The sequence below is a fragment of the Arachis stenosperma genome, chromosome 9 (genome assembly GCF_014773155.1).
Source record: "Arachis stenosperma cultivar V10309 chromosome 9, arast.V10309.gnm1.PFL2, whole genome shotgun sequence".
In the NCBI taxonomy this organism is placed as follows: domain Eukaryota; kingdom Viridiplantae; phylum Streptophyta; class Magnoliopsida; order Fabales; family Fabaceae; genus Arachis; species Arachis stenosperma.
The window spans coordinates 51,662,684-51,669,303 of NC_080385.1; the positions used below are offsets into that span (position 1 = coordinate 51,662,684).

The 6,620-nt window shown below is 41.9% G+C and overlaps 1 non-coding gene across 1 annotated transcript; it reads left to right on the forward strand.

Moving 5' to 3' along the window:
* Positions 1 to 5,915: 5,915 nt before the first annotated feature.
* On the forward strand, positions 5,916 to 6,023 carry LOC130952015 (small nucleolar RNA R71). Its single transcript, XR_009074196.1, has one exon. It is a non-coding gene; the product is annotated as a small nucleolar RNA R71 (small nucleolar RNA).
* The last annotated feature ends 597 nt before the right edge of the window (positions 6,024 to 6,620 follow it).

Below are 6,620 nucleotides of genomic sequence, written 5' to 3' on the forward strand. Positions count from 1 at the left end.
TCTTACTCCTTTCCATGGCAAGCTGTATGTTGGGCATCACCGTTGTCAGTGGCTACAGTCCCATCCTCTCAGTGGAAATGTTCAACGCACCCTGTCACGGCACGGCTATCCAGCTGTCGGTTCTCGATCATGTCGGAATAGAATCCAGTGATTCTTTTGCGTCTGTCACTAACACCCCACAATCGCGAGTTTGAAGCACGTCACAGTCATTCAATCATTGAATCCTACTCAGAATACCACAGACAAGGTTTAGACCTTCCGGATTCTCTTGAATGCCGCCATCAATTCTAGCTTATACCACGAAGATTCCGGTTAAAGAACCCAAGAGATATCCACCCAATCTAAGGTAGAACGGAGGTGATTGACGGTCATACGTTCATAGGGGAGAATGATGATGAGCGTCACATAATCATCACATTCATCAAGTTCTTGAGAGCGAATGAATATCTTGGAATAAGAACAAGCTGAATTGAATAGAAGAACAATAGTAATTGCATTAATACTCGAGGTACAGCAGAGCTCCACACCTTAATCTATGGTGTGTAGAAACTCCACCGTTGAAAATACATAAGAACAAGGTCTAGGCATGGCCGTGAGGCCAGCCCCCAGAACATATCAAAGGATTCAAAGACCTAAAGATGATCTAAGATCCCAAGATGTCAAATACAATAGCAAAAGGTCCTACTTATAGGGAACTAGTAGCTTAAGAATTACAAAGATGAGTAAATGACATAAATATCCACTTCCGGGCCCACTTGGTGTGTACTTGGGCTGAGCATTGAAGCATTTTCGTGTAGAGACTCTTCTTGGAGTTAAACGCCAGCTTTTGTGCCAGTTTGGGCGTTTAACTCCCATTCTTGTGCCAGTTCCGGCGTTTAACGCCGGGCATTCTTGAGCTAATTTGGAACACCGGTTTGGGCCATCAAATCTCGGACAAAGTATGAACTATTATACATTGCTGGAAAGCCCAGGATGTCTACTTTCCAACGCCGTTGAAAGGGCGCCAATTGGGCTTCTGTAGCTCCAGAAAATCCACTTCGAGTGCAGGGAGGTCAGAATCCAACAGCATCTGCAATCCATTTCAGTCTCTGAATCAGATTTTTGCTCAGGTCCCTCAATTTCAGCCAGAAAATACCTGAAATCACAGAAAAATACACAAACTCATAGTAAAGTCCAGAAAAGTGAATTTTAACTAAAAACTAATAAAAATATACTAAAAACTAACTAAATCCTACTAGAAACATACTAAAAACAATGCCAAAAAGCGTACAAATTATCCGCTCATCACAACACCAAACTTAAATTGTTGCTTGTCCCCAAGCAACTGAAAATCAAATAAGATAAAAAGAAGAGAATATGCAATGAATTCCAAAAACATCTATGAAGATCAGTATTAATTAGATGAGCGGGGCTTTTAGCTTTTTGCCTTTGAACTGTTTTGGCATCTCACTCTATCCTTTGAAATTCAGAATGATTGGCTTCTATGAGAACTCAGAATCCAGATAGTGTTATTGATTCTCCTAGTTAAGTATGATGATTCTTGAACACAGCTACTTTATGAGTCTTGGCCGTGGCTCAAAGCACTCTGTCTTCCAATATTACCACCGGATACATACATGCCACAGACATATAATTGGGTGAACCTTTTCAGATTGTGACTCAGCTTTGCTAGAGTCCCCAATTAGAGGTGTCCAGGGTTCTTAAGCACACTCTTTTTTCCTTGGATCACAACTTTATTTCTTTCTTTTTCTTTCTTTTTCTCTTTCTCCTTCTTTTTTTTTCATTTTCTTTCTCTTTTTTTTCCCTTTTTTTTTGTATTCACTGCTTTTTCTTGCTTCAAGAATCATTTTTATGATTTTTCAGATCCTCAGTAACATGTCTCCTTTTTCATCATTCTTTCAAGAGCCAACAAATTTAGCATTCATGAACGACAAATTCAAAAGACATATGCACTGTTCAAGCATACATTCAGAAAACAAACGTATTGCCACCACATCAAAATAATTAATCTGTTATAAAATTCAAAATTCATGCAATTCTTCTCTTTTTCAATTAAGAACATTTTTCTTAAGAAAGGTGATGGATTCATAGGACATTCATAACTTTAAGGCATAGACACTAAGATACTAATGATCATAAGACACAAACATGGATAAACATAAGCATGAAAATTCGAAAAACAGGAAAATAAAGAACAAGGAGATTAAAGAACGGTCCACCTTAGTGATGGCGGCTTGTTCTTCCTCTTGAAGGTCTTATGGAGTGCTTGAGCTCCTCAATGTCTCTTCCTTGCCTTTGTTGCTCCTCTCTCATGATTCTTTGATCTTCTCTAATTTCATGGCGGAGGATGGAATGTTCTTAGTGCTCCACCCTTAGTTGTCCCATGTTGGAACTCAATTCTCCTAGGGAGGTGTTGATTTGCTCCCAATAGTTTTGTGGAGGAAAATGCATCCCTTGAGGCATCTCAGAAATTTCATGATGAGTGGGGTCTCTTGTTTGCTCCATCCTTTTCTTAGTGATGGGCTTGTCCTCATCAATGAGGATGTCTCCTTCTATGTCAACTCCAACTGAATAACAGAGGTGACAAATGAGATGAGGAAAGGCTAACCTTGCCAAGGTAGAGGACTTGTCCGCCACCTTATAAAGTTCTTGGGCTATAACCTCATGAACTTCTACTTCTTCTCCAATCATGATGCCATAGATCATGATGGCCCGGTCTATAGTAACTTCGGACCGGTTGCTAGTGGGAATGATTGAGCGTTGGATAAACTCCAACCATCCCCTAGCCACGGGCTTGAGGTCATGCCTTCTCAGTTGAACCGACTTCCCTCTTGAATCTCTCTTCCATTGGGCGCCCTCTTCACAATTGTCAGTGAGGACTTGGTCCAACTTTTGATCAAAGTTGACCCTTCTAGTGTAAGGATGTTCATCTCCTTGCATCATGGGCAAGTTGAATGCCAACCTCACATTTTCCGGACTAAAATCTAAGTATTTCCCCCGAACCATTGTAAGCCAATTCTTTGGGTCCGGGTTCACACTTTGATCATGGTTCTTGGTGATCCATGCATTGGAATAGAACTCTTGAACCATTAAGATTCTGACTTGTTGAATGGGGTTGGTAAGAACTTCCCAATCTCTTCTTCGGATCTCATGTCAGATCTCCGGATATTCACTCTTTTTGAGTTTGAAAGGGACCTCGGGGATCACCTTCTTCAAGGCCACAACTTCATAGAAGTGGTCTTGATGCACCCTTGAGATGAATCTCTCCATCTCCCATGACTCGGAGGTGAAAGCTTTTGCCTTCCCTTTCCTCTTTCTAGAGGTTTCTCCGGCCTTAGGTGCCATAAATGGTTATGGAAAAGCAAAAAGCAACGCTTTTACCACACCAAACTTAAAAGGTTTGCTCGTCCTCGAGCAAAAGAAGAAAAAAGAGAGTAGAAGAAGAAGAAATAGAGGAGATGGAGATGGCTTTGTGGTTCGGCCAAAGGGGGAGAAGTAGTGTTTAGGTTGTGTGAAAATGAAGGAGTGAAGATGGGTTTATATAGGGGTGGAGAGGGGGGTAGGGTTCGGTCATGTAAGGGTGGGTTTGGGAGGGAAAGTGGTTTGAATTTGAATGGTGAGGTAGGTGGGGTTTAATGAAGGATGGATGTGAGTGGTGAAGAGAAAGATGGGATTTGATAGGTGAGGGGTTTTTGGGGAAGAGGTGTTGAGGTGATTGGTGAATGGGTAAAGAAGAAGAGAGAGGTTGGTGGGGTAGGTGGGGATCCTGTGGGGTCCACAGATCCTGAGGTGTCAAGGAAAAGTCATCCCTGCACCAAATGGTGAGCAAAATTTGCTCGCTGCGCCAGTTCTGGCGTTAAACACCGTGCTGGTGCCCATTTCTGGCGTTTAATACCAGCTACTTGCCCTTTCCTGGCGTTTAACGCCAGTCTGGTGCCCCTTTCTGGCGTTAAACGCCCAGAATGGTGCCAGACTGGGCGTTAAACGCCCATTTGCTAGCTTCACTGGCGTTTAAACGCCAGCAAGTTCTCCTCCAGGGTGTGCTATTTTTCTTTCTGTTTTTCATTCTGTTTTTACTTTTTCAATTGATTTTGTGACTTCTCATGATCATCAACCTATAGAAAACATAAAATAACAAAGGGAAATAGATTAAATATAACATTGGGTTGCCTCCCAACAAGCGCTTCTTTAATGTCAGTAGCTTGACAGAGGGCTCTCATGGAGCCTCACAGATACTCAGAGCAATGTTGGAACCTCCCAACACCAAACTTAGAGTTTGAATGTGGGGGTTCAACACCAAACTTAGAATTTGGTTGTGGCCTCCCAACACCAAACTTAGAATTTGACTGTGGGGGCTCTGTTTGACTCTGTTTTGAGAGAAGCTCTTCATGCTTCCTCTCCATGGTGACAGAGGAATATCCTTGAGCCTTAAACACAAAGGATTCTTCATTCACTTGAATGATCAATTCTCCTCTGTCCACATCAATCACAGCCTTTGCTGTGGCTAGGAAGGGTCTGCCAAGGATGATTGATTCATCCATGTACTTCCCAGTCTCTAGTACTATGAAATCAGTAGGGATGTAATGGTCTTCAACCTTCACCAAAACATCCTCTACAAGTCCATAAGCTTGTTTTCTTGAATTGTCTGCCATCTCTAATGAGATTCTTGCAGTTTGCACCTCAAAGATCCCTAGCTTCTCCATTACAAAGAGAGGCATGAGGTTTACACTTGATCCTAAGTTACACAGAGCCTTTTTGAAGGTTATGGTGCCTATGGTACAAGGTATTGAAAACTTTCCAGGGTCTTGTCTCTTTTGAGGTAATCTCTGCCTAGACAAGTCATCCAGTTCTTTGGTGAGCAACGGAGGTTTGTTCTCCCAAGTCTCATTACCAAATAACTTGTCATTTAGCTTCATGATTGCTCCAAGGTATTTAGCAACTTGCTCTTCAGTGACATATTCATCCTCTTCAGAGGAAGAATACTCATCAGAGCTCATGAAGGGCAGAAGTAAGTCCAATGGAATCTCTATGGTCTCAATGTGAGCCTCAGATTCCCATGGTTCCTCATTAGGGAACTCATTGGAGGCCAGTGGACGTCTATTGAGGTCTTCCTCAGTGGCGTTCACTGCCTCTTCCTCCTCTCCAAATTCGGCCATGTTGATGGCCTTGCACTCTCCTTTTGGATTTTCTTCTGTATTGCTTGGAAGAGTACTAGGAGGGAGTTCAGTAATTTTCTTGCTCAGCTGACCCACTTGTGCCTCCAAATTCCTAATGGAGGACCTTGTTTCAGTCATAAAACTTTGAGTGGTTTTGATTAGATCAGAGACCATAGTTGCTAAGTCAGAGTGGTCCTGCTTAGAATTCTCTGTCTGTTGCTGAGAAGATGATGGAAAAGGCTTGCCATTGCTAAACCTGTTTCTTTCACCATTGTTGTTGTTGAAACCTTGTTGAGGTCTCTGTTGATCCTTCCATGAGAAATTTGGATGATTTCTCCATGAAGAATTATAGGTGTTTCCATAGGGTTCTCCCATGTAATTCACCTCTTCCATTGAAGGGGTCTCAGGATCATAAGCTTCTTCATCAGATGAAGCATCCTTAGTACTGCCTGGTGCAGCTTGCATTCCAGACAGACTTTGAGAAATCAAATTGACTTGCTGAGTCAATATTTTATTCTGAGCCAGTATGGCATTCAGAGTATCAATCTCAAGAACTCCTTTCTTCTGATTTGTCCCATTGTTCACAGGATTCCTTTCAGAAGTATACATGAATTGGTTATTTGCAACCATTTCAATTAGTTCTTGAGCTTCTGTAGGCGTCTTCTTCAGATGAAGAGATCCTCCAGCAGAGCTATCCAATGACATCTTGGATAGTTCAGAGAGACCATCATAGAAAATACCTATGATGCTCCATTCAGAAAGCATGTCAGAAGGACATTTTCTGATCAATTGTTTGTATCTTTCCCAAGCTTCATAGAGGGATTCACCTTCCTTCTGTCTGAAGGTTTGGACTTCCACTCTAAGCTTACTTAATTTTTGAGGTGGAAAGAACTTTGCCAAGAAGGCATTGACTAGCTTTTCCCAAGAGTTCAGGCATTGACTAGCATAAGTCTGTAGACCTCAGGGTCAACCCCATTAGTCTTGACAATGTCACAGATTTGCAAGAATTCAGCTAAAAACTGATGAGGATCTTCTAGTGGAAGTCCATGGAACTTGCAATTCTGTTGCATTAGAGAAACTAATTGAGGCTTAAGCTCAAAGTTGTTTGCTCCAATGGCATGCTTCTCCCATAGAAGTTGGGAGTAGGTGCAGTAAAGTCACCCAACACCTTCCTTGCATTGTTGGCGTTGTTGTTGTTTTCGGCTGCCATAGTTTCTTCTTCTTTGAAGAAATCTGTTAGGTCCTCTACAGAGAGTTGTGCTTTAGCTTCTCTTAGCTTTCGCTTCAAGGTCCTTTCAGTTTCAGGGTCAGCTTCAACAAGAATGCCTTTGTCTTTGCTCCTGCTCATATGAAAGAGAAGAGAACAAGAAAATATGGAATCCTCTATGTCACAGTATAGAGATTCCTTGAGGTGTCAGAGGAACAGAAAAATAGAAGAAAGAGGTAGAAGAATTCAAACTTAGT